The sequence below is a fragment of the Vulpes lagopus genome, chromosome 5, assembly GCF_018345385.1.
Source record: "Vulpes lagopus strain Blue_001 chromosome 5, ASM1834538v1, whole genome shotgun sequence".
Taxonomy (NCBI): domain Eukaryota; kingdom Metazoa; phylum Chordata; class Mammalia; order Carnivora; family Canidae; genus Vulpes; species Vulpes lagopus.
Genome location: NC_054828.1, coordinates 21869431 through 21894250, shown reverse-complemented (window position 1 = coordinate 21894250; position 24820 = coordinate 21869431). Strand labels below are relative to the sequence as shown.

At 46.8% G+C, this 24820-nt stretch overlaps 1 protein-coding gene across 4 annotated transcripts in view; it reads right to left on the bottom strand.

Annotated features, from left to right (window-relative positions):
- FHL2 (four and a half LIM domains 2) overlaps positions 1-24820 on the bottom strand; it is a 68132-nt gene that overhangs the window by 35425 nt on the left and 7887 nt on the right. Inside the window, exon 2 of one of the 4 annotated variants that reach the window (XM_041754537.1) lies at positions 1096-1215. The exons of 1 other annotated variant lie outside the window; for it this stretch is intronic. The gene's annotated coding sequence lies outside the window, so the exon portion shown is untranslated. Of the gene's footprint in view, positions 1-304; positions 329-1095; positions 1243-24820 lie in introns of those variants that run through there. 2 more of the 4 variants (XM_041754534.1, XM_041754535.1) reach the window with 2 other exon arrangements.

The following is a 24820-nucleotide window of genomic DNA, read 5'->3' as shown; positions in this document are numbered from 1 at the left end:
CGGCCTCCCGCGGCCCGGGGCGCGCGGACCCCGACTCCCTTTGTGTGCCTCGGCCCGCGATCCCCGGTCTCTAGCGCGCGGGGGTCGCCGGCGCTCCGGGGCAGGCTCAAAGGGCCGAGGGGGGGCCGGGGCCGCGCTCGGGTCTCCCCCTTCGGGGCGCAGAGGCAGGGGCCTCCCCACCCGCGCCCTCCCCGCCCGGGTCCGGGGAACGCGACGGCAGCCGGAGCCCGAGAAGGGGGGGCGGGTGCGGACGGGGCCACGGTCGGTGTCGCCCGCAGGAGGCCAGCCTGGGGTGGACTCGCACCTGGGGCGTCCTGGGCTTCTGGCGCAGACGGGTCCCCGCGTCGGGGAGCCCCGCAGACGGCCGGGGACGGGCAGCGCCAGGTTCTTTGTTCCGCTAGGCGGGGGCGAGGGGCTGGAGAGACGCTCTGCTGCTCCTCCGGGGCGAGGAAACAAAGGTGAGCTGGAGAGAGCGCCGCCCGCGCCCAGAGCCCAGCCCAGCCCTGACCTGGGGACGCCGGACCCCTCAACCTGCAGGAAGGGCGTCACGGTGCAAGGGTTTGCTCTGCAGGGGCTGGCCAACCGCCGTGCGGCCGAGGGAAGGAGCTGATGGGAGGACGGCAGCGGGAGAGCAGGGTACCGTGGGCAGCCGTGTCCTATCTAACCGGCAGTGGCCTCCGAGAAGGAAGAGCTGTTGGATTCTCTTCTCCCGGTGACGCTCCATGTCTGCTGCTGTTTCAGACTCTCCGTGGGTCTCCATCAAGCAATCGCAGAACTGGAGAGTCCCATTAGCTACCCTTACTGTGCACTAGCTCTGCGTGTTCTATCGTTTGATCCTCACCCCTTGAAGATAAGGATTAATACCCCTTTGATGGGGAGGAAATTTCAGCTCAGAGAGATTTGCTCCAGGCCTCCTGAGAATAATCATGCCAGCTGAGATTTGACCTAGAGTCTGTCAGATGGCAAAGCCCTGCAAGTAGCTTGCAGACAGGAAATGCCCCTGTTCCCACCAAGCTTCCAGAGGGCTGAGACTGGCCACATCAGTGAGGCCAGCCTGCCTTCCCCCACTCCTCCCTGAACCTGACAGGTTCTCACCAGAACAGAAGCTTGCGTTCCAGACCTGCATTCCCGCTGATAGGCAAAGCAGGCCAGTATCTTGAGCGAAGTGTGTGCAGACAAGCCTCTTCCCCGCTGACAGTTATTTAGATGTGTTGTCTGTAGAGTTGCAAGTTACAGAATCATCTCCCAGAGAGAGAGAGAGAGAGAGAGAGAGAGAGAGGGAAAGATGAGGGGAAAATGAAAAGACTTAACTAGCTGCAATGAATAAGATGGGCTTGAATGATTTTGAAACAAAGAATACACTATTTCAAAAATAAATTCTCATGAGACAATTTGGATAAGTGTGACACTAACAAGATAGTGGATGACATAAATAAATTATTATTAATTTATTTTAGGTGTGATACTGAAATGATACAGAGAGAGAGAGATTCTTAAGGCCCTCAGCTTTCAGAAATAGCGCCAGAATATCTACCAATGAAATAACATTATGTCTGAAATTGTTGCAAAATAATTTGAGGTGGGAATGAATACGGCCAATATATATATGAAATAGTATCTGCCATGGATTAATAACTGGAAGTTGGGTGATGGGTGTGTGGGGTTCATTATACTAGTCTCTTTCCTTTTGTAATGCTTGAAAAATTCTGTAATGGAACATTTTTTAAATTACAAATGCACATACCATTTGACTTTGACCCAACATTTCCCCTTACAGGAAATTATCTTACAGATAGACTTGCTCATGTGTAAACTGATACACATAGAGCAGTACTCCTTGTGGAATTCTTCATAATAGTAAGATGTTGGACCATGTCACATGTTCATCAACAGGGACTAGTTAAATATTGTATGGTACATGTTAGAGTCATTTCTATATATAGCTGTTGAAAAGAACAAGGTAGCTATATTTATTGATTTGGCATGATCTCCAAGTTATGTCCATGGAAAGAAAAGTGGGTATTAAGCAACCATTTGTGTTAAGAAATAAAGGGAGGAAGACAATGTATGCATGTAATAGTGGTTGCCTCTGGGGAGATCTGGGGAGGTGGGGGCCAGGAATAGAAGGGAGCTTAAGTTTTACTCTATATACTTTTGTTTCTTTTAAATTTTGTGCTATAAAAATATATTATGCATTCAAAAAATAAAAATATTTTAAAAATTAAAGCAACATATGCTCCTTTAAGACAAACACGAGACAAACTTGTTAAGCTAACTATAGAAAATCAAGGAGGTTTGCTAGAAATAGAGGCAGGAGGAATATAATTCTGAGTTGAATGGTATGTACTTTCTGGAACAATTTTAATCAACGGACAAACTATTTTAAAAATAAATTTTGGGGGTGCCTGGGTGGCTCAATTGGTTGTCTGCCTTCGGCTCAGGTCATGATCTTGGTGTCCTGGGATAAACCTTGTATGGGGTTTCTCAGCAGGGAATCTGCTCCAGTATTCTCTCTCTCCCTCTCACTCTGCTCCTTTCCCTGATCGTGCTTACTCTTTCAAATAAATAAATAAAATCTTAAAAAAATAATAAAATAAATTTTTATAAGACAGTCTGGCAAAATGTTTTTTGAAAGGTTCTATCTTTTCTATGATTGTATTTGCAGGGCCTAACTATAGGGCATGGCACACAGTATGTGCCTTAATTAAAACATATTGAATGAATGGATGGATCACAGAAGACTTGTTTAATATGTGGCAAGTCTTTCATTTTGTAATTGATTATTTTATAGTATAGCAGATAGAATATTATAGAAAATAGAATGCTATGACAATATAGCTTGATCTCTGGATCAAGGTCTGGATTTGAATCCCTGTCCTACCTAGGACTTACTGAGGTTCTGTGGCCTTGGGCAACCACCAAACCTCCCTAACCCTCAATCTACTCCTATGTAAAATGGGTGAATAACAGATTACTTTGCTAAATTGTTGGGGAGATCCTTTGAGATGACTCCTATAAATCACTAAGCAGTATTAGTGCAGTCCTTGGCACATAGTAGGGCCTCAGTAAAAATGGACATTTATTTCATGGTATTTTATTTGACGGTAAAGGGAAGATGAATTGAGAATAAGAGGGAAATGCGAAGGTGGTGAAAAGGTACAATTTTCCAGTTATAAAATAAATGAGTCCTGGGGAGGTAATAGACAGCATGGTGACTATAGCTAATGATATTGTATTGTATATTTGAAAGTTACTAAGAGAGTGGATCGGAAAAGCTCTCATCACAAGAAAAAAAAAATGTAACTGTGGTAGATGTTAGCTAGACTTACTGTGGTGATCATTTAGCAGTATCTACAATTATCAAATCATCATGCTGTGCATCTGAAACTAACATAATATTATATGTCCATTATATGTCAATAGAAAAAGAAGGAAAACAGACTTAATTCTCACCAGAAGGAAGGAAGGAAGTTGAGGTTGTTATTGTAAAGATAAAAGATTGTCTTTTTGACAGAAAAATGCTCTGCTATGGATAGAAGTTTAATTCGTGGAAGAAAAGAAATTAAGGAATTACATTTCCTGGGAAAGGCATAGAGGCAACCCTGCTAGGTAATTCAAATAATTCAAGCTTCTCTTGTTAATTACAACTCTGTAATTCCCTCACCAGCCAGTATCCTCACTCTGACTTCTCTCATGGGGGGCAGTTTCAGGGATGGGGTAGCTAGGAAGCGGGGAAAGAAAAGGAAGGCTGCGCCCAGTGGCCCGTGGTCCCAAAGTATGATCTGGGACCAGCAGGGCGGGGATCACTCAGAACCTGATTAGAAGTAAAACATCCCCTGTTTTAACAAGCCCTCCAGGTAATTCTGATGACTAACAGTGCCTGAAGGTAAAATACTCCCTGGGGATTCCAACTCTGGACTTCATAATTTACCAGAAACCCAGATGTTAGTTTCGGTGGATGGGGGGTGGAAACAGATACTCTAAACACAGACTGGGCTCTGGAACTCTCCAATCCAATCACAAGCAGTACTTACTCTGTCATGTACTTCATGAGAGGGAAGCACAAAGTAGAAAACTTAGAAGGCAACTGCTTACAGCCTGTGTCTCAGTGATAGAAATGCTGAAACCTAATTCTCTCCTCCCAGAGGCCAAGAGAGGAAGGCACAGCTTCTGGAAGTGTGGTCAGGCCTGTAGACCCGGTAAGGGGGAGCAGGCGGGGTCTCCTCCTTACCTGGGCCACCTCGAAGGTGCTAGGAGACCTCACCAGCATGGGGAAGAAGGGAACATGTGAAAACATGGGCGGAAGCTCAGACCTCCCTAGGTCCCTTACCCTAACTGACCATTTCCATGAGGATTTTTATAGCACTCCTCCCATTTCAGAAGCAGGACTTCTGGGCAGTCTGCCCTCTCAAACCCTGGGCAGGAAGCTGTTGGATGATTTGCCCTTGATTCAGAGGTAATCATTCTTAATTTCCTCGGATGGTTGGAGGGTGAGTGTCTAAGATCATAAAAGCTGGCCTTAAGCCCTGAGCTCTTGCTATGTTCCGGGGGAAGGGAGCGGGGTGGGGCGCAGGTCTGGGCATGCCTCCCCATGACACAGCACCACCTGAGTACACTGGCTCAGACTCCTGGGCTCACTTTTTCTAAAAGCACAATGTGCCTGGATGGAGCAGGAATACGTCTATCAAAGATGACCATGCAGGCAGGGCACTCACCTGCCCGTACCCCTGAGCTTGGTACCCATGTCCCCTGGAGCAAACCAGAGGAATCTGGTCTGGTTACAGCTTCCTTCTTGTAGGCACCCAAACATTGCCTGTTAAGACTTTCAAGGAAGGGATGCCTGGGTGGCTCAGTGGCTGAGCGTCAGCCTTTGGCTCAGGTCATGATCCCGGGTCCTGGGATCGAGTCCCACATCAGGCTCCCCACAGGGAGCCTGCTTCACCCTCTGCCTGTGTCTCTGCCTCTCTCTGTGTCTCTCATGAATAAATAAATAAAATCTAAAAAAAAAAAAAAAAAAAGGATTTCAGGGAAAGCTCAGCGCTTCAGAAGAGGCAAACTCTTTTCCCTCCCCTCCCAGCCTGCCATGCTCTGGTTAGGGGGGAGCTTGGCTCTTCCTTAAGACTGAGGTTTCCGTATCCCATTTCTTTGTTCTCTCTTTTTTGCAAACTGATTTAATGGATGCAAGTAGTCAGTGTTCAAAACCTCAAAACATGTCTGACTTCAGGCCAAATCCACAAACAACTCCATGATTTTCTGAGTTTGCTATCATTGGTTAAAGCTGATTCAGAGCATTTCATACAAGTTTCCACTGTGGCTTTGATAAGTCATTTAAGAAAGATCCTATTTGGCAGCCTAATGGCCAATAAAATGAAACCATTCACACTACGGTTCATTTCTGTCAGGCTCAGAGGGCAGTTGGGGATCAGGAAATGTTGCTGGACTGTTTCAGATGAAAACTATTTCTTTTTTTTTTTTTTTTTTTAAACTATTTCTAATGTGGCCCTGGAAACGCTTGCTTCTTATTTGAGATCTTTTTTGTCTCTGATTTCAGCCCTTTTCTGCAATAACTGAAGCACTTCTCTGCTGACTGTTTTATTCTTTTTTCCGCTATCCGTTCTTCCAAAACACATGTAAAAGAAGTGTAAATGCCCAAGGTCCGCGCAAACGTAGCAAAATCCCATTTTGAATGAACCATGTTTGCTTCCCTAAATTCTCTGAAGCGCTTTTCTGGGGGGCCTCTAACAGTTCTTCTGGAGTCCCTGAAATGGGAGCATCTCATGCCCACTTGTTTCTCAGAATGTTGATTTTGGACCACACTGAAGTCACAATTATTTTTTGTGAATTAACTTTATGAGGCAGCGCTGCAACTTTAAAATCCCCTGCCCGCTCTCCCTGCCACCAAAGTCCTTTATGTACTATTTCCACTTTGAGCAGGATCATTAGCAAAAAATCCAGAGGTCTAGCTAGCAGGAGCCTAGGCTGCCAGGAAGGGAGGGAAGGACTGGGCTCCAGCCCGGGTGCTCCTGTGGAACTGGAGCTGGATGTGTGCCACCCATGACCTTGGTGTGTCCTCTTTACTTAGCCTCTGAAACAAAGGATGACCTCTCTTCTCACCTTAAAGGCTTATTTGAAATTATTTAGTCCTTCTTCAAGTTATTGTTATGGTTAATCACTGAGCATTTTCTAAAACGTCTCTTTTTTTTAAAATTTTTATTTATTTATGATAGTCACAGAGAGAGAGAGAGAGAGAGAGAGAGAGAGAGAGAGGCAGAGGGAGAAGCAGGCTCCATGCACCGGGAGCCCAACGTGGGAATCGATCCCGGGTCTCCAGGATCACGCCCTGGGCCAAAGGCAGGCGCCAAACCACTGCGCCACCCAGGGATCCCTAAAACGTCTCTTATCACAGAAATGATTGTGCAGCGTGCTGTGTGACTTTTGTGTGACAGAGAGCTGTGTTTTACGTTGCTGGAGGGCTGTCTTCCACCTATTTCAGAGAGTGCTTTAACATTGGGCCTGGGAGTCACGATGGGGCTTTCTGGGACAGCCAGGCTTTGTCCTACATCTTTGCAATGGTCCTTGCCTGCTGGAAAACCAGGAAAAGATTTCCTAAAATGTCTGACCTTGGGAGGATCCTGGCAGTTCCTATTTGCCCCCCAAAGAATCTTTTCAGATTCTGGGCCATCCTAACCGCACAAATATTTTTGGATACTTCTGCACAGTTAGAGATGCCGAGGAATGACTCTGAAACAGTTCCAGATTAGTCATTGCCTCCTGCAGGGATGGAGGGGCTCCAGCGGCAAATCACTGTCAGATACCCAAATCCGTCGTTAGCAGTCCTTAAACTCAGTGAATGCCTCTTCCTTTCCCTTCCTTCCTCTCTCCTTCTGTCCCTCTCTCCTGTTCTCTCTCTCCTTCCTTCTTTCTTCCCTCCTGTCCTCGTCCTGTCTTTTCCTACTTTCCTTTCAAAAATCTGAAGTTACGCTTTCCTCTGCAGATCGCCTTACCACAGCCTGGCTCCCTGACCTTGTTACCATTTGAGGCTTTGTCTCCCACCCTGCCTGTGTGGCCTGCCCATTTCCCTGTATCGTCACCGCTCCCTTGAGTTTCCAGGTCAGGCTGAAAGCAGACGAGGGAAAGGCTTGGAGGGTTTCTATTTTGAAGAGGTTTTTTTGAAAGTCATCAAGTCAGGAGAACAGGGGCTTCCCGCCTATGTCAGGGGGTCCTTGAGACCCCTTCCCACCCGGTCTCTTGGCTCCCATCTGCTCCACCTCCACCCCTGGGAAAAGACCGCTTTCTGCTCTCTGTTTTGCCGACAAACTCCTGAAACTCGGAGGGACTATCTCCCCTGGAAAGGTGGCATGCGGTACCCATCCATGTTTTTGACCATTCCATACCGTCTCATCTTTCCCTTCTTCATAACAACAAAGGAAAGAGGGTGAGCCCCTATGGGAAGGGATGGACGCATTCATTTTTGTATTCTCTGCAACTCGGGCAGTATTTACTGAATTCAATTCAGGTATCCTGAAAATGCTTAAACCAATGTAGGGCTGCCGTACAAGGGCTCATCTGGGCCTACTTGAACCAAACAAATCAATCCCATTGCTCATTTGGGTAGTTCCATTATCTGAGCTTTGCTTGGGGATCTGACTTTCGAGCACTTGCAGTAAAGCGAAGAGGAGGGCCTGTCCTCTGGGGCAGCAGTGGATGGGAGCCAGGAGCTGATCTCCCTGCATTCGCTGGAGTAACCCCAGCTGCATCTTCCACGGGGACTGTGAGCCCCTGAAATCAGGCTGTGGGGGGTCAGCATGTGGACGCTCTTATGGTGGTCCTTCTGCCTCCAAGTGTCTGGCTCTTCCTGAGGAGGGGCCTGCTCCTGACCTGCCCCTGCCACCTCCTGCCTGGGCCCGACCCAACCATGAAGAAAGCAGCTCTCTGAGGGATGACCTTAAGCTGGTCATGCACCCGAAAGCACAGCCTTCATTTTCAGCAACCAAATGCAGTGAATCCTTGTCTTAAAACTGTGGTTGGGGCATGCTTGATTGGCTAGGAAGTGCTTTAAGGCAGTCTGTCTATACAAACAGGAACGGACAAGGGTTCTGTCTGCCAGGGAAATGGGTAATTTCCCAGAATGGGTAACGGTTCTGTCCGCTGCGGCTGCCTGCGCCTGTGGGGCAGGCCGTTTGTCCAAGCAGGTCTAATTGCAGTGGCCTATGTAGTGATAACAACTCTGCTGTAGCTTTCAAGAGGGGCATCCTCACCCCCGAAGCAGGCTTTTTGATTGGCAGGCTGCAGAAATGAGCCCAAATAGGAGCACCCGGCTCATTGCTTTCTAACCATATTGTCTCATGGAAAAGTCACTCAGAAAGAAAAACTGGTGTACTGCCCCCATTGGCTCATATTTTCGACATATAATACTTCCCAAAGGTAGACTAGATTCGTAAGCCCCCCCTTACTGTTGCCATCCACACTCCCAGAGACAAGTATGCAGATTTCCAAGTCCTCTGGTCCTAACTTTGACTTGCACATCACCGGGCAGTAGGATTGGACACCTCCCAGCCAAGGTGGGCCCAGCATCCTGTATGTGCAGAATCACGGCTTCCACTTGTGAGAAGTAGCCTTTCACACGGCCAGTTGGGCTTGCCGTGAGGGCTCCTTTACTTTGGACAGGTCTCTCTTGCTCCCTTGCAAGGGGCATGCGTAGGCAGAGGGAGGACTGAGTCTCCTTGCCTGGGCACAACTAATCGGGCTGATAGTGAATGTAAACTTGACATCCCTGACTCTGGAATGCAAAGTTCAGAGAAGCTATCATTCATTATCATTCTTACAAATTTTTCTTTGTTTTCTTTCTTTTCTTTCCTTTTTTTTTTTTTGGACTGCTGATACGGTGGCACTTTTTCATGTAGGAAAGAGGTGGATGTGAATTTAGATGTAGTCTTTGGAAGACTCATTTCTGCTGTCTCAGATTCTAGCGGGAGTCGTGTTGGTGGCAGGGGAACAGAGCACTGGTGCAGGGGAGGCAGGGGGAGCCTGTGGCTCAAAAGAAGACAATGTTACAAAGCTTTGGGACAGAGAGAAGGGGCCCCAGAGGCCTGCTGGGAAGAACCATCCCTATGAGAACAAAGGGACACTGTCTGTAAGAAAACAGAGACATGATGAAGAGAAGAAAAAGATGGTAAAGCAGGCTTCCTTCCACCTGGGGCCTGCACCTGGCTACTATTCCCTGGAAGCTGGGAATGGTTTCAGAGGAAGAAGCTAGAGTTACCCCAAAACTCTCTCCATGACCTAGCTGCACACTTAGCTTCAGCTGTTCCAAGTGAGGCCACGGCAGTATAAGCCCAGCAAGCGAGCAAACCTGGGAAGGGAGAGGGCATTTACCAGCTCGTTAGGTCAGCTCCTGAGGTAGTGGTAAATCGCACATTTTGTTCAAGAGTTGTTCAAGTGATTGTGTATAGGACCAGCAGAAGTCACCATTCGGTCTGCCACTATTTATGATGCGCAGTAGATAATGCGATGCTGTTGTTTAAATGCCTATCGAGCCTCCTGGTCCCAGAGACAGGAGGCAGAGGGGGATGCCAGAGTCACCCTGGAGCTGCCTCTGGTCCCTGGTGGACTCCTCTGGTGTCCTGGAGCTGCCTGGTGAGTCAGTCTGGAAAAGCACATGGCTGCACTTTTCCATGGGAGCAGGTAACAAAGCTACAGCTGGGCAGGAGCCTCCTGGGCAGAACAAGCCGACTCCTGCCTCATTCCTTGGCTTAAGGCCAAGTTAACCAGACTGAGGGACATTCCAGAGGAAGAGGAATACCAGGATCCCCGGCCTGGCTACCAGGCTGTGGTGGGGACCCCGGGATGACCACGTGCACCCCGGTGGAGCTGGGAGCCGCGTGTGATTCGGGAGGCAGAGCCCACCAAGAGCTCACACCAAGGTTAGGACACAGGAAAGTGGGAGGGCAGCAGAAGAGCTTTGTCTCCCAGGCAGAAGCACTCGCCAGCTAGAAGGAGACCTGAGGGGTTTTAAATCCAGGCAACTCCTCCACCTTCTAGAAACCTGGCCTGTCCGCCTCCTTTCATGGTCCTGACGATAATGGGGCATGTGCCTTGATGAGAGAAATAACCCCAACTAGGCCTGGGGCCACACAGCCTAAGTGAGTGTGTAGGGCTAGTCCATCAACAGCTAGTGCTCTGGATGCTGGGAAGGTGCCTGCCAGCAGATTTGTTAGGGCGAGGCCCTTTGTGGTCTATTCTCACTGCCCATCTCCGGGAAATATGTCACATATGACACTGCTAGATGATGTTGGCGTCTACAACCAACACGCTGGGTTGTCTTACTCAGACCAGAAGGATTCCTTGGCACAGATAAGCAGAGGGAAGTTTATGGCACTCAGGTCTTCTTGTAACAGCTTGTGCTTCTGCGATGCTGGCAACTCGAGGGGTCCACGCAGGACGAAGGCCACACTGAAGCACTCAGGAGTGAGAAGTGAAGTGAATAACACTGTGGGGTAGAAACCCACCGTGCTCAAAGCCCGGCACAGGACACAGCAGCCACAGCTTCCAGCCCTTGAAGTGACACGATAGAAATATGCCCTGTCCTCTTGGGAAGCGGCGCGCTACATAGTAAGCCAGCCTCAGGTAAGATGCTGCAAGACCACACAAAGAAGATTTTTATTCCAGATTCCATTTCATTTCCAAAATGTCCACCGTTTTGGTCCTGAACCTGTGTCTTGATGAAATCCTCATGAAATTTAAAGCAGGGATGTCAGTGAGGTGAGCGTCCGGTGAAAGAATTACAAATGCACCTTCGTGAGCACAGGTGTGCACATTGGCATCATCACCACAGAGGTTCAGACTCATTCATTCTCACTTTGGTCACAGCAACTGACCCCACAATCAAGGCAGACTGCTATACCATCTTATCCCAAACCCGAGACAAGATTAAAGGCCGTCAGCACAATTTCCTGGGACTGTCTGTGGGTTAAAGTCTTAAGATGTAACTTTTATTTTTTTAAGGTTTTCTTTATTTATGGGTTTGTGAGAGAGAGAGATGGAGAAAGAGGAATACCAGGATCCCTGGCCTGGTCACTGGGCTGCAGTGGGGACCCCAGGATGACCACGTGTACCCCGGTGGAGCTGGGAGCTGCATGTGTGTGATTTGGGAGACAGAGCCCAGAGATGAATTTAAGGATTTTATTTATTTATGAGAGAGAGAGAGAATGAGAGAGAGATTGCTCATGAGCAGGGGTGGGGTGTGTGTGTGAGAGGGCTAGGAGTGGGGAGGGGCAGAGGGAGAGGGAGAAGCTGGTTCCCCAGAGCAGGGAGCCTGATGCGGGGCTCCATCCCTGGATCCCGAGATCATGATCTGAGCCGAAGGCAGACCCCAAGACCAACTGAGTCACCCAGGTGCCCCTTCAGATGGAACTTTTAAAAATAAAAACATAGGGGTGCCTGGATGGCTCAGTTGGTCTTGGTCTTGGGGTCTGCCTCTGGCTCAGGTCATGATCCCAGGGTCCTGGGACGGAGCCCCGAGTGAGGCCCCCTGATTATCGGGGAGTCTGCTTCTCCCTCTCCCTCTGCCCCTCCCCCATTCGTGCTCTCTCTCATGCTCACGCTCTCAAATAAATACATAAAATCTTTTTAAAAAACTAAAAACATAACTTTAAAAAGTATGATCAAAGATCAATGCTGTCTCATTTGCAGCAACTTTTTAAAGAAAACATTTTTCCCCCTCAATTTTTCAAGCACATCTTAATGGCTCCTGTCTCTCACTCATGGTTTTAGTTAGAATCTTTTTTTGTCAGCTCACCCAGAATCCTAATTTTTGAAACAGAGAATTCGTGCATGGCCCTGGAACGTGGGCTTATTTTGACATTAAAAGCTCACGATGTTGACCCCAGAGCCATCAGGTTGAGGAGGGTAAGTGCAAGGAAACCACTGGGCAGGAAGTTGCTGTTTGCTGTGTGATTCACCCTCACGATGCTGCCAGCATGAATCAAGCTTGGCCCCTCCCTCCCAAACCTTAAAGTCCAGTGTGACTGAAAGGGAGGGTGCCAGCTTGGTTGAGATGAGAGTCCGATAAGAGCTGGTCTGAGTTAAGATAAGGAAAGTATATCCCAATTCTGGGTAAGTATCCAAAGGGATTAAACCACGTCACGAAGGAATGTTTGCACATGCATGTTCACAGCAGCGTTGTTCATAACAGCCAAAATGTGGAAGCAGCCTGCATGTCCGTCGGCGGATGAACAGATAAGCAAAATGTGGTGTATGCACAATATGGAATACTCAGCCTTAAAAAGAAAAGGGGACATGTCCTACTACACGGATGAACCTTGAAGACATTAAAGTTGCAGGAAATAAGCCAGTCGCAGAAGGCAAATACTAGATAATTTCACCTACATGAGGTTCTTGGAGTCATTGAATCCATAGAGAAAATAAAAATACAATGGATGTTGCCAGGGCTGGGAGCAGATGGAAGAGGGAATGTGGGGAGTTATTGTTGAATGAGTCCAGGGTTTCAGTTTTACAAGATGAAAATGTTCTGGAGATGTTGCACAACAATGTCAATACACTTAACATTATTGAACTGTACACTTAAAAATGTTTGGGATAGGGGCACCTGGATGGCTCAGCGGTTGAGTGTCTGCCTTTGACTCCGGTCGTGATCCGGGGTCCTGGGATCGAGTCCTACATCGAGCTCCCTGCAGGGATCCTGCTTCTCCCTCTGCCTGTGTCTCTGCCTCTCTCTGTGTCTCTCATGAATGAATAAATATAATCTTTAAAAAAATTGTTGGAATGGTAAAAAAAAAAGAAAGACATAGATATTGTGTGTGTAGAAAGTGATGGGAACATAAGAAATGCACTTAGGTATGTGATAGTTAATTTCAAGCATCAGGTTGACTGGGCCACTGGGTGCCCACCCAGTTGGTCAGACGTTATTCTGGGCATTTTTGTAACGGTGTTTTTGAATAAGATTGACATGTGAGTCAGTAGATTGAGTAAAGCAGATTGTCATCCCTGATGGGATGGGCCCCATTCAATCCGTTGAAGGCCTCCAGAGACAGAAAGGCTGACTCTCTGCAGAATAAGAGAGATTTTTTTTCTGCCCTCTTACCTTCAGGCTAGGTTGTCAGGTTTTTTTTCCCTGCTTTAGGACTCAGACTGACACATTGGCTCTCCTAAGTGTCTGGCTTGCCTGCTCACCCTACAGAATTTGGGATTTTTCAGTCTGCATAATCTGATTTGGTTTCTCTATAGAACCCAGTCTGGTACAGGGTCTTAGGAAGATTCCTGGAAGGGAAGTTCAACAGACCCGAGCTTTGTCAGAAAGCTCAATTGTACAGCACAAATGGGACACAGAGGCCCGTGTGACACGTCAAGGTCTATGTCAAGGTAGTTCGGCGTTACCAGAGCCCGGGATGAGGCTGAGAGGAGGTGTGGCCAGCCCACAGAGAGACTTCTGTGCTATGCCGAGGGACTTTATCCTATAGGCCAGCACTTCCCACCCAGGTCTGCAGACAGAGGTGTGTAGGAGGTACCTCCCACAAGACACACACAAGCCAGCTCTCAAAGCCAGATAGGGCTAGGAATTCCCCAGCTGAACAGGTTTCTTTACTGCAAGACTTTTTAGAGGCTTTAATGAGCTGATATGTAGCATGAATCTTCAAGAGACCACACTATATTTTAACACAGACTCCCTCCCCCTGTCTAATTCTGATACCTATTAGGATAGTAAAGAAAGCCAGTTCCCACAGAGTGCTGCCGAGAAGCTGGAAGTCACTGAAAGGGTTTAAGTGGGAAACGGACCTGGCCAGTTCGTTGATTTTGGTAGATAAATTTGGCTGAAGTAGGGAAGCCTGGGTGGCTCCGTGGTGAGCATCTGCCTTCCGCTCAGGTTGTGATCCCAGGGTCCAGGATCAAATCCCGCATCGGGCTCCCTGCAGGGAGCCTGCTTCTCCCTTTGCCTGTGTCTCTGCCTCTCCCTGTGTCTCTCATGAATGAATAAATGAAATCTTTAAGAAAAAATTTGGGTGAAGTATAGAAATCTACCACGGGCTCATTTAGGCAGTATATGAAGATGTTGTCGGCGTTCAGCATAGACCCTGTTAGGTTCCTTTGGATCCCTTTTGCTGTTTCTGTGTGGACTGCCCTTGGGCTAGTAGGGCTCCTTCATTCCTTCTCCTGGTATGTCCTTGGCAACTACTGACTAGTGTGGGAATGTGAAAGCCCAGCTCCTTCCTCAGATTGGGTCAAACCCGAGGCAGAGTCTACACTCGGAAGCACCTCTGTGGTGACGGTCAGGCTGAGGCTGGCATTTGCCCTGATACCTTGTCCTTCTGTCCCTTCTTCCCCATCCCTGTCCCATTTTCCCACTTCCTCCCTCACTCTGCTCCTGGGAAATGCAACCTAGGATGGCAGGCTGTTGTGCTGGTTCTGTTAAAAGAAGGCAGGGTGGTAGTAGTAGGAATGGGGAGATGGAATCAGTTTCAAGAATTTTTGTAAAGATGTAAAACAAGTAGAAATTAATAGAAGATTAGATAGGATGAGCCTACGATGATTTCAGCCTCCTGACTTAGGCAACTATAAGCTACCACCATCTTTAGGAAAATAGAAAAAGTCAAATTTGATGAATTCCTTTTTGACCTATGGAAACTGAAGCTCTTGGGGGACAGCCATACCAAGAGTTTTTTCAAACTTGTAAGGACATGAGATTCAAGAAGAAAGGGGAGAACCGGAGATGTGGACAAAAGAACCATGAGTCAAAAGGTCATTTAAAGCAAACAAACAAGCAAAGCAGAATGAGTAAGTCGTTCCAAGGCTTATGGCTTGTGAGGAGTGGGTTGAAGGTCAAGTTCCCGCAGCCTCTTGGTTTAAGGGGCAGGCAGAGGAAGAAGTCTATAAAGACTGAGAGAGGGTGACAAAGCATGAGAGACTCCTAACTCTGGGAAACGAACAAGGGGTAGTGGAAGGGGAGAGGTGGGCGGGATGGGCTGACTGGGTGACGGGCACTGGGGGGCACTTGACGGGATGGGCCCTGGATGTTATACTATATGTTGGCAAATCGAACTCCAATAAAAAATATACGAAAAAAAAGATTGAGAAAGACTCCTAGGGAGGTGGTGGGGGGTGGTCCTTGAGAGGATGGGTAGGCTGCACACTGAACTAATTCTAGGAGGAGTGCCGGTAGTGTTGAATAAGCTAGGGACTGCTGGGGGTCCAGTGGATGAGGCCATATGGAGGCTGTTGGTGACTTCAGAAATCCATTTCCAGGGGGTAACAGGAAAGCTAGTAAGTTGAGTCAGTGGCCATTGAGGATGTGGAGATGTCAGTGTCAAGAAGCCTGATGGAACTAAAGGAAACAACATCAGTGGGTTTCACAGATGAGGAAACTGAGGCCCAGAAGCTAATTAATGTACCCAAAGTCCAAGGTAATGGTGTAGCCAGCCTTCAGATTGGGGGTGTGTTTGACTCAGGCCTGCCTGTCCTCTCACTTCCATCTGGCTGCCTCCCAAGCAAGTCATTTGGCCTTGACCAGTTTCTGAACACTCACTACCTCTCCTTCGAGTCTCTCCTTTTCAACTAGCACAAGAAATACACTCTCAAAAGTGAAAGGCAAAGCCTCTCCATTGTCCCTTCTCTCCAGGCTCTCCCTCCTGCCTCACCCTTTGACAAAAATGGACCGAAATTTTCCAAGATCAAGAAGCATAAAATCTGATTTTTTTTCCTTGTCAGAAGGAAACTTTCCAGTCTTTCTAAAAAATTTCCATTCATTTTATAAAGAAAAGAAGTACACCATGTCTCCCTCGAGCTACTCTAGCAGTTAGCAACTAGCTAAAATGCTGTTCACTATAGCTTCTTAAGTGCTCAGTAACCTGTAGCTTATGATTTTCCATGAGACAACTGTAGTTTAAGCGATGTCCTATTACATACCTTATACCTGAAGGCTGCACTGGCATATATTTTTTGTATGTAAAACCAAATGCACAAAGATTTTTAAATTCTATTTATTTAAACTAGAAAAAAAAAACCCAAAGCAATTCACCTATTTCTCTTACTCCCCACCTCTGACAACCACCAGTCTATTCTCTGTATGTATAAGCTTGGTATGTATGTAATTATAAATATATATATTTAGATGCCACATATAGGAAAGATCATATGGTATTTGTCTTTCTCTGACTTATTTCACTTAGTATAATGCCCTCAAGGTCCATCCATGTTGCTGCAAATGTCAAGATTTCTTTCTTTTCTATGGATACATAATATTCAGTTGTGTATATAAACTGTAGTTTTTTATCCACTCATCCATCAATGGACACTTAGGTTGTTTCCATATTTTGGCTATTGTAAATAATCCTGCAATAAGCACAGGTGTGAATATATCTTTTTGAATTAGTGTTTTTGTTGGCTTCAGATAAATACCCAGAAGTAGAATTACTGGATTGTAGGGTAATTCAGTTTTTAATTTTTTGAGGAACTGCCCTACTATTTTCCATAGTGGTGGCACAGTTTGCATTCCCCTTTCTCCACATCTTCACCAACACTTATTGCTTATCTTTTTCAGAATAGCCATTCTAAAAGGTGTGAGGCATTATCTCACTGTGGATTTGATTTGCATTTCCCTGATGATTAGTGATGTTGAGCATCTTCTCATGTAAAGATTTAATTTTGACCCCAGAAGGGAGAAAATAGCTTGCAAGTTTGAGATGCTATCCTGTGGGTACAAAATATGCACTGAACCAGCTTCCAGTATATGGTGCATTCTCACCTTCAGCCAAAATACCTAGATTTTGGGTGAGGATAAGGGTGGCACATTTCATGATTAGACCTAATATCTGACGAGTGGCTGAATAGGTCATTCAAAATATGCCACTTTGGCATAAGGATTATTTTAAGCCCACGGCACTTGAAAAACAGCAAGTGTGAGAAGAAGAATGTTCTAATCTGTTTTCTTCCTGAAAGCAGGAGATGCACCCCCTTGTGAAAGGTTTTCTCCCTATGCCAGGAGGAAAGGAACACTCTTCATCACTAGATGGGGAGTCAAGGGGGAGAGAAGTCTATACAAAGATACTGTGTTACATGCCTCTTATCTCCCTTTAAGCTCCCCATATATTTTGTTACTTTTCCACAATTGCCTCTCTTTGTTCAACCTGGTACAGAGACACAGGCCCAGCATGCTTTTGTGTCTTCATTGTTCTATGGAGGCTCCCACATGCATGTAAGACACTATGTCCTTTCCTCTGTTGATGTCTTATGTCGACTTCATTCTCAGGCACAGCTGGAGATCCTACAAGGGTAGAGGTAAAGTTTTCTTCCTTGCAGGAGTCACCACCTCAGTTCCTGCTTAGGCACAGGAGATCCCTCACCACTGCTTTTGTGCCCAATATACTTGCTCGCACGGTAAACAAGTGTGAAGAAAGTAGTTTTGACTTTGCAAACCCTTTGAAAGGGATGCAGGGTGCAGGGATCACATATTGAGAACCACTGAATTAAGCTACTATATGCTGGGCAGTTACTTTTTGTCATAGAGGCAGGAGCGGAATCATTTCATTCATGCAAGTGAATGGTGGGGGTGTGTAGCTTGTGTTGTTATGTATTGCTCGTGTTTCATGTCTATTCTCATTTTTGACTCCGTGACTGGCCAAGGAGGGCTGCTCAAGGCTCATCATGGAGATAGTGTTGGGCTAAATGAGCTGACCTTTTCGAATCTCTGGCCTTCTAGTGTGAAAGGTGAGATAGCCAGGCAGGTGAGCACTTGAACGAGCTGCCTGGACCATAGGGTTACATCCCCCTGACAGAAATCACCTATTTTTTTCCAACTAGAAATAAGCCATAGAGATCCATGGGTTAAGCACCACTAACAAGAAGCAAGAGAGCAATATGATCTGATCATCAAGTAGGTCAGGGTGGCAAGTATCAAGAGAATGGCCCGTAAGACCAGATACCATTATCTGTTCATTTTAGTTAGAATGCACTTTGCAGTTGTGCACTTCCAGGTTAATGGCTATTACTGCAGATAAGGTTTGTGTCGATGTACAGAGCTCTGTGTCTTCTTTAAGGACTCATCCCTCTAAAAGTATATTTACACATGTAGTTCCCTGGTGTACACGTCTCTGGGTATTTTGTTTTTTACCTGAATGTATGTCTACAAAGCAGGTTGTTCTATACCCGACTTGTGGACCTGCAGAAGGCTACGGAGTCCAACTTCCTGGACGCACACGGTCCCCAGGGGAGAGTATCCGGGGAGGGTGGCAGGGGTGCACTGGTTCAGGTTCCCAGAGGAACATGCCTTACCTTCTGAGAGAGAAGCCCCCTGAATTCTTTTGCTAGGACCATAGGAACATAGTGTCATGTGTCATGGACTGGGGGTGGGGCTTAAACAACAGAAACTTAGTGTCTCACAATTCTAGAGACTGGAAGTCCAGGATCAAGGTGCTAGCAGGGTGGGGTCCTTCTGAGAGCTCCAAAGGACAATCCTTCCCTTACCTCTCCCCTGACTTCTGGTGCTTTGCTGGCAATCTTTGGTGTTCCTTGGTTTGTAGACACATTGCCTTCATTTCTGTCTTTGTACTCATATAACATTCTGTGTGTATGTGTTAGTGTCCAAATATCCCCCCCCCTTTTTTTTTCACACAAGGACACCAGTCATACTGGATTAGGGCCCACCCTTAACTTATCTAATCACGTCTACAACAAATGTATTTCTAAACAAGGTCATATTCTAAGGGACAACAGTTAGGACTTTGACATATGAATTCTGAAGGGACACCCTTCAACTGATAACACCTTCACTAATAATAGGAGCAAATTGTTCATAACTAATAGTAACATGAGGAAGAATTGGAGGCACATGGACAGAAAGAGGGGTGACTGAGGAGGAGATAGAGGGGCAAGGTTTGGAAGAAAGTGGGAAGGCATGTCTCTCCCAGAGCTACCAAGTCATCCAGCTGCACAGGCTCATCCATACCCAAGTATGGGGCCCTTGGGGCTGGGCAGAGCCAGTGGTGGCCCAGTGGCCTGGTGGCCCTGTGTTCTATGTAGGTCAGACTCATGGGAGAGTTGTGGATTCTGATTACACCCCATGTGGTCAAGGCTCTCAAGTGGGAATCAATATAGTCCCTGTCCCAGAGTGATTAGTGTGTGACCAGCTTGGAACGATGGCCAGCTTCCCATGAAATGCCTAGGACAGAGTCCTCATAAATTTGATTGGTGCTAGTGATCTGGGGCTTCATGGTGGTGTTCTGTTCCCCAGACTGTAGTTCTGCTCCCCAGAACACCACCATAAGGTGGCCAGCATGCCTGGTCACTGGATGTAGGGTGTAGGGTGAGAATACTCACAGCAACTTCACAGAAAGCCAATGCCTCTGAGCAGTGAGACGAATGTATCCACTCCTCATTACATGGATACGGTGCTGTTAAATCAAGACATACCCACCATGCGGAAGGCACGGCTCTCTGCTGGCCTCATGAGTCATAGTCCCTGCCATCAGGGACTCAAACGTGCTAGGATCTACTTTTCCAGATTTGTTTCTTTGATTTAATGGAAAATACATTTCTATTTCCTCACCTCACTATTTTTATATTTGGACCAGAGTTAGGTACTCAATCTTCTTGTTCCCATCGGCTTTCTGCTTCTACCCGAGTCCTGTGGCTGAGTGAGGGTCAGCCAGAGGACCTGCCCCAGCACAGAACGACAGTGCGGCTCTTCCCAGCACACGTGCAGGTCCTCTGGCTCCATGCTGGCCCAGCAGTGAGCCAGGCCTGAGAGGAGGATCGAAAAAGAGGTCATAGTAAGAAATGGCTGTTTTGGTTTAAAGTTGTGCTGGTACACTCATGTTTGTGACTTGTTTGCCTTTTTTTTTTTCTCCTTTGGGTTTTTCAGACACCTGTGTCATGGTGGGAATAACGAGAAGTCCTCTGAGCTATCACTAATTCCTGGCTTTCCTGAGTTGGTGGCCAGATGGATGTGGAGATGAAGGTCATCTATGGCCACGTGCATAAGGATTGCTGGGGCCCAGTGTAGATGGATAGTTGGTGCTTTTCAGATAAGATAAAGCTACCAAGGAAGGAATACTATGATAGGAACGAGGGGTCATATACAAGCAATTTTTTTTTGATTTATAGTTTCCTCATGGCTTGATTTACTTTTTTATTGTAAGACTGTAACTCTAGAGTAGTCATGAATCTACAAACTGAACCACAAGCCACTTAAAAACATCAGGACTACTAAAATACGTTTTCTGCCAATTTTTTTTCCCCTCTCGATGGATGCAACTTATCTTTGACAGTCTCATGCTCCAGATGAAAGAAATCTCAAGGAAATTAAATACAGTCTGCTGTTTGATATTGCCACCAAATTCCATCTTTAAGTTGCTGTGTGCGTCCTCTTTACTTGATCAACTGATGGATTGATTAAGAAAACAATTGTCTGGATCAGTTAGACTATGGGTGGCCAGGGGCAAGATACCAAAACTGTTGCCAAAGAACTCTTTTTCATTCTGATTTTTCTCACTCCATAGATAGCCATGTCTCCCAGACAACTAGAAACCAGAATAAAAGTTTCATCAACAATGTCGGAGCAGTACTTTTTTTTTTTTACTCTCTCTGCCTTTTCCTGCAACCTGGATGACACTGGAAACCAGCAGAGTCCCCCTGAAGGCAGCCCCAAATTGGGGACAAGGTGAGGTTTTGCACTGGGCCAGACTCAGGCAGCCACGTCAAGTGGTCCTGGGAGCTCTCTTCCCCTTCTCTCTCTGATCTCTGCCAACAGAGGAATGAGGACTCTTCTGTATTTTACCACTTCCGGTGGTGCCCAGGTGTTGAGAAGGGCCAACAGAGCAACATGACTCCAACGAAGGCCAGGGGCAGCTTTTGAATGATGGGAAAGTGGAACCTGACTTTCAGTTATTTAGAAGCCACTGGAAGATTTCCAAAGCAATAGCCTCTAACAATAGCCTTTTTCCTAATATAATTATCTGCATTTTAGAGGAGAGGAGATTGCCGTACAAAGAGAGGAAGTACTTGCTTCAGACCTCAGAGGAATCCACTCTGTTTCTATAGCAGGAAGACTGGTAACCAGCGGCCTGTCCCTCTATCTGCTCCCTGTGGCAGTATCATGGCCACACCATTTTATCCTTGGGCCTGCCTTTGCATAGGGATGCTAGGTGCTCCGGGCTCTTGGAAGTTGGCATTCTCCACTCCCTTAAGGAAGAGGAAAGGAAAACATTCCCAGTTTTCTGAAAGGCAACATGTTTTCTGTCTTGGCCACTTACCATCATCCCCACCCAAAAGAGTCAGTATTCATTTGCGATGTACTAAAGCAACCGCATCGTGGTTACCTTAACCAAGAGACAGAGTTCCAGGATTCAAGTTAAAAGTAACTGAAAACAGAATGACAAACACATGCTAAAAGATGGAAACAGCAGATCTATTAAAATACCTTTGCAACTTGCTTTATCTCCCCTTGCAGACATCCTGCCTAGAGTGGTTCCCCTCTGCTCTGCACCAACATCCCCTTTTCCCCCTTTCCCTAGGCAGAGTCATGACAGGCAGCCTTTGATGTGGGGGTAACTACTTAAACACCCCCAGCATGTCTGCCAAATTATAGGACAAGGCTGGAAGCCCAGTGCTTGCTGCAGAGACCCCGAAACAATGCAGAAGGGGCCAGGTCCTCAGGCTGTGATATCTTTTCCATATTCTGTGGCACAGAAGGGAGGTGGATTAGACCACACTACATGAATAATCTGCTCCTCCTCAGCGAGGAGTCTGATAATGGGGTTCGATCTCAAAGCCCTGAGATCATGACCTGAGCCAAAATCAAGAGTCAGATGCTTAACCGACTGAGCCACCCAGGCGCCCCTCATTTTTCTTTTATTTTTCACAATGATTCGCATTTGTACAACTGATCTAGTAGGAAACCATTTCATTGTTTCTAGCCTAAGGGATCAAGTAGCTCTATCTGCAGAGAGAGAAAGATGACTGAGGGGCTTGTAGGAGGAAGTGAAGTGCCCTGGGCACTATTTAGGAGAAAAGAGAAAGGAAATCTGCAAATATGGTGTACGGCGGTGAATCTCTAAGAGTTTGGTAGCAACCCACACTAGGAAGTGCATTTTTAAGTCAAAACCACATCACAGTGCCCCACGCACAGTGCTGACAAAATATGTCATGAAATAATTCTTATCCTTACGGTGTGAGATGCATTTTGTTCCTTTTCTTTCTTTTTTAAAAAATCTAAGTCAATGTTATTTTATTGTTAGAAATACACAAGGCACAATCCACTACACAGGTCTCATGGCTCACTATGAAATTATGAGACAGACCCCTCATTTGAACAACTTGCATTTGGGGCAGACTCAGGCGAGGGAGAATTTCTTGTGAACTCATGGCTCCTGTGTGAACTTGTGGAGTGACAACAGAGAAGATAGGTGCCTGATTTAAGGAAACATCACAAAGGTAATTTGAACTTGAGGTGAGGCCTGCAGCTTTCAAGTGTCAACCATCTCTTAGAGAAGGAAGCATGAGTGGCTTTAACTTGGTGGCCAGTGTATAAGCATCACATCCTAGTACCTTATAAGAAATCCTGGGGAGCCTGAGTGGCTCATTGAGTTCTGCCTTCGGCTCAGGTCATGAGTTCAGAGTCCTGGGATTGAGCCCAACATCGGGCTCCCTGCTCAGCAGGAAACCTGCTTCTCCCTCTCCACCCCTGCTTGTCTCCTCTCTCACTATCTCTTCCTCTCTCTCTCTGTGCCTCAAATGAATAAATAAAATCTTAAAAAAAAAAAAAAGAAGAAAAAGAAATCCTGCTTTGAAGTTTCTTATCTTTCTGGAGAAAGGAGTAAAATTGAGGTTTCAGGAAGCTTATCTGCATCGAATAATCCTTCTAGATGGTGATGTTTCCAGCAAAGGCACCTCCACCACGGTATCTGTGACTGAAGCTTGGTTCTCAGGGGCTGGATCTGCCTATTATGCCTGTTGACCTGAAGTACTTAATAAAAGCACTCTCTTTCCCTTTCCGAGTGCCCCAGTGTGGACCATAAATTCTGTGGTAACCTTAAAATGGGTAATTAAGGAAAGTAGGTCTATAGCACACAGTCTATATTATTATTATTGCTTTGTTGCAAAAACATGAGCCCATGTGTTTATTCATCTCTAATTTCTAACCTGTGATGTAGACTTTAAGGTAAGTGTCGGAATGATGCATAAGGGTACCTACTTCTAAAATTCAAGGGCATGGCAGGTCATGCAGAAGCATGCTTGTAGCCTTTTCCTCAGTCCTGCACACCCGGTGGCACTGAGCCCTGTCTACCATGGCTCCTGAAGTGTCCTCAAGGGGAAGGAGGGAACGTGTGTATATTTAGGGACAGCCCTGTGCCACTTGAGGTGAGATCTGGACATAGTTCAACCACCACAGATTTGGGGGTCAGGGCCTTCAGAGCTAGCTTTGCTCCCTCATCTTCCCCAACCTGCGATCCATCCCCTACTTCTGGTCTCCCGCAATGCTGCTGCTTCTGTACCCATGTGAGGCTTCTGCCTGTGTCCTTGCCTCCCTGCTGGAGTAGGGCTCTGTCCTGAACTGTCTCATCTGCTGGGCCATGGAACTGCCTCCCAGCTCCTTCCAGACCCAGAGAGGTTGAAACCATCATAGGCCACCAGCACAATTTGGGGACCTGCCCATCATCCCATTGTGTGGCTGACACGGGATCTCACTGAGTCAGTCCCTTTGCTCCTGGTGCCTAAGATTGCTCTGCTGCTGGCTGACATTTCTACAGTCTTTGTAGTTGAGACCTGGCCCACCTCCCTTCCTGTCCTAGGTCACCCTTGTCACCGGGCCATGTGTACCCCACTGGAGCACCCTGAGCTAGGTCACCCCAGGCTGGCCAAGCACCCCTGGGGCATCAATAGGGTGTCTTACCATGCTGTCTTACCATGGGGTATCCTGGCTCCAGGTCTGCTCTGGACTGCCTGGACCCTTCACCCCCGTGGGAGGGGCACCCTGACTCCAAGCAGGGCTTTCGTTTCCACTTTGCAACCTACTTTTATTGAATGTTTGTGGTTTCTTGAAAGTCAATAATATGTTTGAGGAGGGGGTGAGACTGATTATTGTAAAGATAAAATGACTTTTATAGTTAACTGTGGATCTTTGGCATCCTATGTTACGGGAGAGCAGGGTAGAAGGCTTCACTGTGAACCTTCTTGTTTAATGTCCTATACAAAACCTGAATCTGGGCTCCAAGCTTTCAATCTTCCCTTCATTACAGCAAAGGAGAAAGATTTGCTACCTGCCCATGGCCTTGCTGTGTACTACAGAGGTGTAGTGGTCAGGAAGTCAGCTGGGACTCTGATCTCAAATCTGCCTCTTCGTAACTGCCAGGTGGACTCATAGCTTCCCAAAGCTGTTCATGTCTTAATGTCCGGGATATGATTAACTTTAGGGTTTTGAGATGAAGAGATTATCCTGGCTTATCCAGGTGGGCCCAATGTAATCATAAGGGTCCTCATAAGGGGAAGAGGATGCAGGAGAGTCAGAATCAAAGAGAGATTGAAGATGTTACAATTTTGGCTTTGAAGGTGGAGCAAAGCACGATGAGCCAACAGACATAGGAGGCCTCCAGAAGCTGGCAGAGGCCAAGGAACAGATTCCTCCCCTCCGGCCTTCAGAAGGAATACAGCCCTGCACAACCCCAGATTTTAGCCCAGTGAGACCCATGTCAGACACTTGACCTCCAGAACTGTGAGATCATAAATTTGTGTTGCTTTCAGACAATAAACTTATTCGTTACAGCAGCGAGGAGAAACTCATACATTGATTGACTCTATCTCCTTTGCTAAGGCA